Below are 12,687 nucleotides of genomic sequence, written 5' to 3' on the forward strand. Positions count from 1 at the left end.
CGTTGAGCAACTATTTTTGGGTCTAACTCTTCTAAGAGATTCGGATACCGAGTCGGAAGTCCACAGCTCCTAATGTATTTTGTCAGGAGAACTAACCAAGAGGTCTGATGTTGATTTTCTATCTGCTCTAACAGGCACAGTTTGGGGAGTCTATCATTTTCCATGGCCATCAGTTTTGCCCAGTAGTTGTAGGCCCTGATTTTGGATGTCATCCACTGTGTGTACTCCCAGTTCCGCTCTTACTGCAGCAGCTGGGGTCGTCATGTCCACTCCTAGGAAACTTCGCAGGTGCTGTGATTGTGATTGCTCTAATAATGATACCTCGTTTAGACCCCAAACTTCAGCTCCGTACAAGAGCATGGGAGTAACCTTTGCTTTATATACTTTGAGAAGTGGGTCTAAGGATCCTGGTTGGTTGTGATTTGTCAGTTTACTACTGCAACCATGGATGATGGGACTTGCAGTACCATCACTCACATTCTGAGACTGCTGTTAACCTCATCCAATGACTGATCAGGACCAAACTTGGCACATAGACCTCTCATGACCCACCTTATGTCCTGGTGTGGTTTGGCCGGGGATGGACCATGGATTATGGGACTTGCAGTACCTTTGCTCAATTCCTGAGACCACTGCAACCCTCATCCAATTACCGATAAAGACCAAACTTGGCACACTGAGTCTCCATGACGCACTCTACATCCTGGTGCAGTTTGGAGGAGGATGAACCATGGACGATGGGACTTGCAATACCTGCACTCCCTTCCTAAGACCATTACAACTGCCAACAATGATGGATCAGGGCCACAAATTACAGAGAGAGTCCGCATGACCCACTCTACATCCTGGTGCGGTTTGGAAGAATTTGGCAATGGATGATGGGACTTGCAGTCACTTCACTCACTTCCTGAGACCACCGAGACCCTCGCCAATGACTGATCAAAACCAAACTTGGCACACAGAGTCCCCATGACCCACTCTACATACAAACTTGGCACACAGAGTCCCTATGACCCACTCTCCTGGTGCACTTTTGAGGAGGACAGATCATGGATGATGGGACTTCAAGTACCTCCACTCCCCTCCCAAGACAGCTGCAACCCTCATATAATGTCTGATGAAGACCAAACTTGGCACACAGAGCCCCCATGACCCACTCTACATTCCGATGCTGTTTGGAGGAGGACGGATGATGGATGATGGGACTTGCAGTACCTTCACTCGCTTCGATGACTCCTATCGCTGGAATGTAGACATCGAGGACTATAACCACTTTCACAGAAACCGAACAAAGGGGAGAGGAGGCGGAGTAGTCTTGAAACAGCTGCCTTGTTGGAAAACTATTACAGGCTCCACAACGAAGACCCGTTTAGTGAGCAACCCCTTCAGGCAGCGCAGAGCATTTTGTCCTCCATCTCTGAAGCCAAGAAAGAACAGTGGATAAAGCTGATCACAGAGGTCGACATGGGCAGGAGCAGCCAGAAGGCATGGAGGCTGCTAAGACGGCTGAGCAATGAACCCTCACAAACGAATACCCATGCCAACATAAAGGCAGATCAGATAGCACACCAACTCTTGAAGAATGGGAAACCCAACCTTGCCACCAAAGTAGGAAAGAAACCAATAGCCAGACAACCAGAGACTGAGAACAACCTTCATGAACCCTTTGCATCTACTGAATTTGACATGGCTCTCAATAAATGTAAAAATGGCAAAGCAGCTGGCCTGGATGATCTACGGATGGAACAAATCAAGAACTTTGGCCCAAAAGCAAGGTGCTGGCTGCTGGAGCAGATGAACAACTGCACTGCATCCTGTCAGGTGCCCAAAATCTGGAAGAAAGCAAGAGTCATCGCCATCTTGAAGCCAGGCAAAGACCGTAATGATCCAAAAAGCTACCAACCAATCTCCCTGTTGTGCCATCTCTACAAAGTTCTGGAGAGACTTATTTTGCATAGAATTACAGAAAAAATAGACCCGTGTCTGATTCCACAGCAAGCTGGCTTCAGGAAAGGCAAAAGCTGCACATCGCAAGTGCTGAACCTGACTCAGCACATAGAAGATGGCTTTGAAAGGCAGCAGATCACAGGAGCTGTCTTCATAGACCTGTCAGCAGCCTATGATATTGTGAACCACCGCCTCCTCCTGAAAAAAATGTATAATATCACAAAGGACTACCACCTCACCTGCCTCATAGGAAACCTGCTGCAAAACAGGAGCATTTTTGTTGAGTTCCAGGGCCAGAGAAGTAGATGGCGGAAACAGAAGAATGGCCTGCCTCAGGGGAGTGTGCTTGCACCATCCATGTTCAACATCTACACAAATGACCAGCCACTGCCAGAAGGGACAGAGAGTGTCCCTTCTGATGATCGTGCCATTACTGCTCAAGCAGGGAGCTTTGAGATGGTAGAACAGAAGCTCTCTGAAGCTCTAGGTGCTCTTATTGCCTATTACAGGGAAAACCAGCTGATTTATTATTTCATCTACTTATACCCCGCCTTTCTCACCCCGGGGGGGACTCAGTGCGGCTTACAGGAAAGGCACAATTAGATGCCCAAATCACACAACAAACAATAGAAAATATAACAATTCAACAATTAAAATAAAACATCAGTACCTAATAAATCATAAAAACTATCTCATGTCAGAGTCCATATATCAGAGTCCATATATCCATTCCATTCCATTGTCCTTGTCTATCGACAGGTCCTTTAGTTAGTTGTCAGCATGGCCAAAAGCTTGGTCCCACATCCAGGTCTTTAGTTTTTTCCTAAACGCTAGAAGGGAAGTCGTCGATCTGATCTCCCTGGGGAATGAGTTCCACAGGTGAGGGGCCACCACTGAGAAGGCCCTGCTCCTCGTCCCCGCCAGCCTCACTTGTGCCACTGGTGGGGTCGAGAGCAGGGCCTCCCCAGAAGATCTTAAACTTCGAGGTGGGATGTAGAGGGAGATCCGTTCGGACAAATACACTGGACCGGAACCGTATAGGGTTTTGTAGGTCAAAACCAGCACTTTGAATTGTGTTCGGAATTGGATCGGCAGCCAGTGGAGCTGACGCAACAGGGGGGTGGTGTGCTCCCTGTACGCCGCTCCGGTGAGCAATCTGGCTGCTTCTCGCTGGACTAGTTGAAGTTTCCGAGCAGTCTTCAAAGGCAACCCCACGTAGAGTGCGTTGCAGTAATCCAACCGGGATGTGACAAGAGCGTGGACCACCATGGCCAGATCCGACTTCCCAAGGTACGGGCGCAGCTGGCGCACAAGTTTTAATTGTGCGAAAGCTCTCCCGGCCACCGCTGAGACCTGGGGTTCCAGGCTCAGCGATGAGTCCAGGATCACTCCCAAGCTGCGAACCTGCGTCTTCAGGGGGAGTGTAACCCCGTCTAACACAGGCTGTAACCCTATTCCCTGTTCGGCCTTACGACTGACCAGTAGGACCTCTGTCTTGTCTGGATTCAATTTCAATTTGTTAGCTCTCATCCAGTCCGATACAGCGGCTAAACACCGGTTCAAGGTCTGGACAGCCTCCTTGGTGACAGGTGAGAAGGAGTGACAGATTTGGACGTCATCTGCATAGAGATAGCATCTTAGTCCGAAACTCCGAATGATCTCTCCCAGCAGCTTCATGTAGATGTTAAATAACATCGGGGACAAGATTGAACCCTGTGGGACTCCACACAACAACGGTTGTGGGGCTGAACAGGTGTCACCCAATAACACCTTCTGGGTCCGTCCCTCAAGGAAGGATCGAAGCCACCGCAGAGCAGTGCCTCGGAGCCCCATATCCATGAGGCGGCCCAGAAGGATACCGTGATTGACGGTATCGAAGGCCGCTGAGAGGTCCAGCAGAACTAACAGGGACACACTCCCCCTGTCTAGCTCCCTGCGTAGATCATCTACCAAGGCGACCAAGGCTGTCTCAGTTCCATGTCCCGGCCTAAAGCCAGACTGTGCCGGGTCTAGATAATCAGTGTCTACCAGAAACCACTGGAGTTGTGTTGCCACCACACGTTCCATGACCTTGCCCAAATAGGGGAGATTGGAAACAGGCCGATAGTTGTCGAATTGAGTGGGATCCAGTGATGGTTTCTTCAACAGTGGTTTTATAATAGCTTGTTTTAAGCTCGCTGGAAATTTTCCTTCCTGTAAGGAGGCATTAACCATCACCTTCACCCACTCTGCCAAACCCCCTCTGGCTTCCTTGATCAGCCAGGAAGGGCAGGGGTCTAGGATGCATGTGGTGGGTCGCACCTCTCCAAGGATCCTGTCCACATCCTCAAGCTGAACCAATTGAAACGAATCCAACAAAACTAGACAAGCAGATGCTCTCGTTACATCCCCAGAGACTGCCGTTAACATGACGTCAAAACCCGACCGAATCTGCTCAATTTTATCCGCGAAGGATCGAGCAAATGCTTCACAGCCAGCCACCGAGGCCTCGCTTTTTGGCGGATTTAACAGGCCCCTGACAACTCGGAAAAGCTCCGCTGGACGATTCTTCGCTGATGCAATATTGGCTGTGATGAATGTTTTCTGAGCTGCCGCTATTGCCACACCGTAGGACCTTAAAAAGGCATTCAGGTGTGTTTGGGCTGGATTGGTGGGATTCTGGCGCCACACGCACTCTAACCTCCTCTTCTTTCGCTTCATCGCTGCCAGCTCCTCGGTGAACCAAGAGGCTGGTTTAGCTCGGTTACTCGAGAGGGGGCGTTCCGGAGCGATAGTGTCAATTGCCCTGGTCAACTCATTATTCCAACGAGAGACCAGAGCATCGACAGTATCACTAGCCAAGGAGGTGGAAAGATCCCCAAGAGCCGTCAGGAGTCCATTTGGATCCATAAGTCTCCTGGGGCGGACCATTCAAATGGGTCCACCACCCCTGCGGAGGTTAGGAGGCCCAGTTAGTCTAAAACTGATCAGGTGGTGATCGGTCCATGGCAATGGGGTGATGGTCGGCTCCTCCATCCCGTCACCCTCATCCCATCCCTGGACAAAAACCAAATCTAAAGTGTGCCCGGCACTATGGGTGGGACCAGATATTAGTTGGGACAGGCCCATGGTTGCCATGGCGGCCATGAAGTCCTGAGCTGCACCAGAAGGAGGGGCCTTGGCATGGACGTTGAAATCTCCCAAGACCAAGAGCTGTTGGAAGCTCAACGCCATGTCCGAGACCACTCCCGCTAGCTCAGGTAGGGAGACTGTAGTGCAGTGGGGTGGTTGGTACACTAACAGAATCCCTATCCTGTCCCGGTCACCTATCCTGAAGCCGGCACATTCAAAGGAAGATGATTGTGGGATGGGACACCTGATCAGTGGAATAAAGTCCTTATAGACCACTGCGACTCCGCCTCCCCGCCCTCCAAGCCTTGGCTGGTGCTGAACGGAATAACCTGGTGGACAGAGTTGGAAGAGATTAACCCCTCCCCCCTCGTCCAGCCAGGTCTCCGTTATACAAGCCAGGTCAGCTCGTTCTTGTTCGATTAGATCTTGAATGATAGAAGTTTTTCCATTTACCGACCTGGCATTGAACAGCACCACCTTTAGCTTGGAGGGGCCACCATCCTGCCACCTCAGTTGTATTTTGTCAGGAGTAGATTTTGGGGATGTCAAATTGTTATAATTAGTTTCGGGCCGAATAGCAGCATTAATTTTTGGAGTTGTCAATGTCCTATTGAGAATTTGGGGCCGAATTTGCTTTTGTCTTTGATTTCTAGGATCTTTAGTGGTTGCCAATTTGTTATTAAAATTTTGGGCCGAAATGGTTGTTTTATACTCCCTTTCCCATATCTCCCTCTGCCAGTCACCACCTCTATGGCGCCCCCCCCCACCCGCAGCCCCACCCCCCCGGGGACGTTCCCTCCATTTCCAGCAGTTGTAATCTCAATAGTGGACACATACTCTGATAGCGCTGATTATCCGTCTCTGGGTCCCAATATTCCCACCTCTTAATGCTATCTATTCCTTCCAATGTAGCAAAAGCTGTAAAGTGCACTTGTGTTAATGCTATAAAGTGCGCTTGTGTTAAAGTTGTTATAAAGTGCACTTGCGCTGAACAAGCTGTAAAGTGCACTAGTGTTAATGCTATAAAGTGCACTTGTGCTAGAGTTGTTATAAAGTGCACTTGCGCTGGAAATTGGAGGGATATCAATAGCAGCAAAGGTGAAGTAAACATTGACCTAGGGGTAGTATGCTGATGTTAACAGTTAACAGGAACCCAAGAACAGAACATAAAGTGCAATGGCTATGACCACTTGACCTGGGATTTTGGACCACTTAGTAGAGGTATAGGATCTAGCAAGATCTAGAGTGCTTAGAATAATGATGTGGATTCTAGCAGGATCTAAAGTGCTTAGATTAAAGTGACTTCGTACTGAAGTAGTTCTAAAATGCACAATAATGCAAAGATTTTGTCTCCTATAAATAAATTCACTTCCGACTACTCAGTCAAGACAGACAGTTTGCACCAAAGAACCTGGGTCCCTGGGCCCATGGAGCAAACAAGCCGGCACCCAGGGTCGGGTCTCCGGTTCTTCTTGGCCGTCTTGGGTGAAGATGATCTCAGCCGAACAAGTGGTAATCTACGTGATGAAGACAATGTATGCAGTTATTGGTAGATTAACAGCACAAATTTGCAGATTGTCCCTTATATGGTGGATATTATTTGCATTTTTTATCTTGGCCACAGAGGGCAGTGTGGAAGGAATGAGAGTCTAGTTCTTTGTCATAGAGCTCTGAGGATTGTATTAAAAACCCTGAGTCATGAGCGGACAGAGCTTCCGGATTTTCGTTTAGGCTCAACTGTCCATGAAGCGATGTTAAAACCTATTTTGAGCCCAACGATCGCAATATGTTGTTAATTGTTGTTATTGCGCTGTTATTACACTGTTGTTACAATTGTTACAATGATGGCGCAGTTACAAAAAGTCTTATACACAACCAGCAACTCTACACAGACCAATTAACCAATTCCCCAGTGATCTCTCTTCTGCTGCTGTCCGGCGTTGAGCAGGCTCTCTCGGCGTGGCCAGGCAGCAGTGGGCATATAGGGAGCGGGGGGGGGGGGGGATCCAGCCGGCTGCTCCCGAGGCCTCTGCCAGGAATGGAAAATGTGGAGGAGGCGCCCAATGGAAGGCTCCGTCAGGAGTAAGAACACGGAGGTGGCGCCAATGGAGGAGCCGAGGGATCGTGGCCCAGGAAGCACAGAAGGGCTCAGTCAGAAAAGCTCAATCCGGGTCTCTGCCAGGTTGGCAACACGAAGGCAGAGCCCAGTAGGGGAGCAGAGGACTCGCTGCACAGGGCTGGCTAGGGCTGGTAAGGTCCGAGCAATCGCGCTGGGAGGGAGCGTCAGGCCAAGTTGGGAGGGAGCGTCGGCCGCAACTGTGAGTCGGAGCAGCGTGGATGGGGAAGCGCAGCTCGTCCAGCGCCGCCGCATGCCCCTTTCGGCCTCCCCTTCTGTCTCTCCTTCTATCTCCCTTTGATGGTCTCCAATGGTCTCAATTTGGCTAGGGCTGGTAAGGTCTGAGCAATCGCGCTGGGAGGGAGCGCCAGGCCAGGTTGGGAGGGGGCGTTGGCCGCAACTGTGAGTTGGAGCAGCGTGGATGGGGAAGCGCAGCTCGTCCAGCGCCGCCACTCACCCCTTTCGGCCTCCCCTTCTGTCTCCCCTTCTATCTCCCTTTGATGATTTCCAATGGTCTCAATTTGGCTAGAGCTGGTAAGGTCCGAGCAATGTCTAAAGCACAGACATGTGCTTTTCATCTCAAGAACAAAGCATCCCGAGCTCTGAGGATCACCTGGGAAGGAATCCCACTGGAGCACTGCAGCACACCCAAATACCTGGGAGTCACTCTGGACTATTCTCTTACCTACAAGAAGCACTGCCTGAACATCAAACAAAAAGTGGGTGCTAGAAACAATATCATACGAAAACTGACAGGCACAACCTGGGGATCACAACCAGACACAGTGAAGACATCTGCCCTTGCACTATGCTACTCTACTGCTGAGTATGCATGCCCAGTGTGGAACACATCTCACCACACTAAAACAGTAGATGTGGAAAACTCATCGCAGCCCAATCTATACTTCCTTCATTTTCTTCTCTTCCTTCCTCCTGTTTTTCCTTCCTTCTTTTTTCTTCTTTCCTTCTCTCATCCTTCCTTTCGTTCACCCATCCAGTCTTCCCTCCTCCTCAATCATTTTCCTTTCTTCCACATTTCCTTCTCTCTCTTCCTACCATCCTTTGCTTTCCTCCCTTTCCCTCCCCTCCCCTTCCCTTCTTCCTTCCTTCCTTCTCTTTTCTCCCATTCTTTCTTCCGCTTCACTTTTTCTCCTTTCCTTCTCTTCCTTTGCTACTCCTTCTTCCCTCCTTCTTTTACTCTGTCTCTTCCTTTCTTTTTCTTCCCTTCTTTTTTTGCTCCCTCTCCTCTTCATTTATCCTTACCTCTTCTTCGATCTTTCTTTCCTCCGTTTCCTTCCTTCCTTTCTTCTTTTCTTCCCTACTTTTTCCTTTGCTTTCTTCTTCCTTTCCTCTTTTTTCTTTTTTCCTCTTTTTTCTTTATCTGCTTTGCTCAGACTCGATCTTTCCTCCTTTCCTTTTTCCTCCTTCCTTCCTTTCTCTCTCCCTTCATTATTATTACCGCATTCAGTCCTTCCTTCTCTGCCATAAGCCCTCTTTCCTGGTTAATTTGTCTGAGAAAAGCAGATAAAAATTGCAAGCTGGAAAAAAAGGGAAAACTGAAATATATAAACTCTAACACAAACCCAGGCAAGGCCTACATATATTAATTTGGCTTAAATCAGTGTATAAACTCATATGTATAAATGCCATGTAAATTCAGCCGAAATGAATATATTAAACTCCATATAAAACTTATTTAAATTCAGCATACACCAACAAATCAGCTCAAAAATAAACCCAGCACAAACACATACATAGACACACTCATCTTAAAAGCACTATTTTAACTCAGTATACATTTATATATAGCTGCTTTGAGTCTTTCTTTAAGAGGGGAAAGCGAGATATAATAATAATCATCATTATTATTTTGGTATATATCATCATTATTACCATCATATTATATTATATTATCTATATAAATAATAATGTAATGTTCGTTTGTGGGATTAACATAACTCAAAAACCACTGGGTGAATTGACACCAAATTTGGACACAAGACACCAACCAAAGCAATCTATGCCCTTCACTCAAAAAACCCCCACAAAATAAATTAACTGGAAAGAACTTAAACCCTCCACAAAACTAAATGACTATACAGAGCGTGTGTTAAAACAACACCGCCACCCTCGCTGCCCCTCACTACTGCAGAAGGGAAAAAACAACAACAGCTGAGAGGCAGCTTGAGAGAGGGAGGAAAAGGTGGCCCATACACCCTTCTCCCTACCCCCTACCTCTCTCTTCCCAAAGGATTGAATGAGTGAGTGAGTAAGAGAGAGAGAGAAGACATCCTCCTCCAGATCCACCCCTCCCCTTCCTTTCCTTTCCTTTCCTTTCCTTTCCTTTCCCTTCCCTCTTAGCTGCCTGCTACTCTGATGGAGGCACCTTCACTGGGCAGCTGGGAACTCACAGGGGAGGGATTCTGTGTGTGTGTGTGTGTGCACGTGTGTATGTGTAGGCACGCGCACACACACCTAAATGCACACACACAGACACATCTCTACATTCTTCAACTCCCAGAAAGTGTGCCCATGCTGAGTTATGGGAAGGAATTCTGGGAAAGGAAGTCCATTATTCAAAGATAGGACAAAAGCAAGAAATGCACACTGGAAAGGCTGTCCAAGAAGGCACAATCAAATCACTCTTGAAAGATGGCCATCCATTTCTACTCTATAGCAACCCTGGGTTATAATATCTACAATAATAATATCTATACATCTATCATAATAATAGCTATAAATCTATAATATGTGTGTGTCTATGAGATATATATCTATAACAACAATATCTACATGTTTATAATAATATCTGTATGTCTATAATAATGTTTATATTCCTATAATATCTATAGGTCTATAATAATATCTATATGCCTATAATAATAATATCTGTCTGCCAATAATATCTATACATCTATAATAATAATAATAATACCTATATGTTTATAATATCTATGTTTCTAACAATAATAATATCTATATGCCTATAATAATATCTATAGGTCAGTAATAATATCCATAGATCTGTTGCCCATTTTTGCTTGAAAGATATTTAGCCCTGGGCACCTTCTATTTTTTAATCAGTTTTATACTAATTTATGCAATGCTTTGATACAAAATAAATAAATAACATCTATAATAATAATAATATCTACATGTGTTTAATAATAATATTTGTGTCTATAATAATAATAATAATATCTATATGCTTATAATAATGTCTAAATGTCTATAATAACAACAGCAATACTTTGCCACTCCAGTTGTGTATTGATAGCTTAGAAACCAGCTCTTCCTCTTTTCTTTCTTTCCCATTTCTCCACAATAGGCCACAGCAACATGTGGCCGGGTATAGCTAGTATTATATTATATTATATTATATTATATTATATTATATTAAAAACATGTTATTATTCTTATATGATACTAGCTTGGGGACACAGCGGTGCCCGGGTTATTTGAAAAAGACATTGTTTTTTTGTGTTCCAAGTTTAGTCTAGGCTAGGTTCAATGGGTGCAGGTGAACTATAGCGCCCATATGCAAGTCCCATCATCCATGGTCCATCCTACTCCAAACTGCACCAGGATGTAGAATGGGTCATGGGGGTTCTGGGTGCTAAGTTAAATCTCGATCAGTCTTTGGTGTGGGTTGCAAAATCTCAGGAAGTGAGTGAAGGTACTCCCAAGTCCATCATCCATGGTCCGTCAGCCCACAAACTGCACTAAGAAGTAGAGTGGGTCATGGGGGCTTTCTGTGTCACCTCTGCTCTTGATCAGTCATTAGTTTGGGTCATAGTGGTCTCAAGGAGCGAGTGAAGATACTGTAAGCTCCATCATCCATGACCAAAACTCCTCCAAACCACAAGAGATTTCAGAGTGGGTCATGGGGGCTCTGTGTGTCAAGTTTGGTCTTCATCAGTGTGGGTCGCAGTGGTCTCTGGAAGTGAGTGAAGGTGCTGCAATTCCCATCATCCATGATCTATAGCCTCCCTAAGCCACACCAGGACATAAAGTGGTCATGGAGGTTCTTAGCGCCAAGTTGGGCATTGATCCATCATTGGTTTGGGTCGCAGTGCTCTCAGGAAGTGAGTGGAGATACTGCAAGCCCCATCATCGAGGAAGGAGGAGAGAGAGGCGTGTGACGTTGTTGCGCTGACTAAGCAGGCTCTGTGTCCTGTGGTTGTGTTCTGTGTTCGTTTCTCTCTCTCGTGGGGCCTGGGTGAGATGGAGACCAGCCTAGATATCAACCTTAGGTAAAGGTAAAGGTTGTCCCCTGACATTAAGTCCAGTCATGTCTGACTCTGGGGTGTGGTGCTCATCTCCATTTCTAAGCCGAAGAGCTGGCATTGTCCATAGACATCTCCAAGGTCATGTGGCCGGCATGATTCCATCATCTATTATCAACCTTAACTCTCCCAAAAAGGTCTGTGGCTGATACAATGACGGACATGCCTGTTGACAACACAAGTGCTGCTGCTGCTGCACCCCCTCCATTGAGGGTCTCTGCCTACAACAGGCTCACTGAGGCAGAGGAAGAAGAATTAAGATCTCAGCTGGCCAAGGTGGAAAAGGAAATCGGCACTTTGCACCAGATGTTGGCTGCCAAAGAGAGACATTGTGGAGAACTGAAGAGAAAACTGGGATTAACCCCCTTAGATGGCCTGAAGCAAAACCTCTCAAAAAGTTGGAATGATGTCCAGGTTTCCAATGCTTATATGAAAACCTCTGAGAAACTTGGAGAGTGGAATGAGAAAGTGACTCAGTCGGATCTTTACAAGAAGACACAAGAAACGCTGTCTCAGGCGGAACAGAAAACTTCACCTGCCCTTTCTAATGTGGGCTCCATGATCAGCCAAAAGCTGGGAGACATGCGAAACTCTGCAACCTTCAAGTCTTTCAAAGACCGAGTTGGAACCATAAAGTCGAAAGTGGTGGGCAGAGACAATGGCAGTGACGAGCTCCACTCCCGCCGGCATATGCTGAGAAGCCCTCCCACGACTTTCTAAGTCCACGGCACAGTGGTGCTTGACTGCCTGAGACCCTTCGTTTGCTCTTCCCAACATTTCAAGAAAAAATAAATAAAGAGGGGTGGGGATGGGGGACCCAGGTCCTACTCTGAAGAGAGAGAGCCATACATCATACAGAGACTATTTTGCTGCTGGATTCTTCAGGTCTGTACAGAAGTTGATTATAAATTGTATGATTTTAACTGTATTTGTGGTTAGATTGGCTGCACTAATGCTGGAGCGGCCTGAGAAGAGTGCGTTGCCATGGAGACGATGTAGGCTAGAGAGAGAAGTGGGATGAGCTTAGAGGGGAGAGTTTGAAAAACGACAGTTAATGTTCAGTTGGGTTTAGGTTTAGAGGAGTGAGCAGTCATGAGTTAGGGTTTAGGTTTAGAGGAGTGAACAGTCATGAGTTAAGATTTGAGGGTGAGGAATTGATAGAGGAAAGATTAGGAGGTTATAGCTGTAAGAGAGTGAATTGTGAAGCAAAGTTTCGAGGCTTTGGAA

At 46.7% G+C, this 12,687-nt stretch overlaps 2 protein-coding genes and 1 pseudogene across 2 annotated transcripts in view; 2 read left to right on the forward strand and 1 right to left on the reverse strand.

Moving 5' to 3' along the window:
- RSPH14 (radial spoke head 14 homolog) overlaps positions 1-12,687 on the forward strand; it is a 231,581-nt gene that overhangs the window by 146,409 nt on the left and 72,485 nt on the right. The window lies entirely within an intron of this gene.
- Positions 1-12,687, reverse strand: part of LOC137095111 (guanine nucleotide-binding protein G(z) subunit alpha-like) — a 171,955-nt gene that overhangs the window by 118,255 nt on the left and 41,013 nt on the right. The gene's annotated exons all lie outside the window — the stretch shown is intronic.
- Positions 11,556-12,203, forward strand: LOC137095267 (tumor protein D54 pseudogene; annotated as a pseudogene).

The sequence above is a fragment of the Anolis sagrei genome, chromosome Y, assembly GCF_037176765.1.
Source record: "Anolis sagrei isolate rAnoSag1 chromosome Y, rAnoSag1.mat, whole genome shotgun sequence".
NCBI classification, from domain to species: domain Eukaryota; kingdom Metazoa; phylum Chordata; class Lepidosauria; order Squamata; family Dactyloidae; genus Anolis; species Anolis sagrei.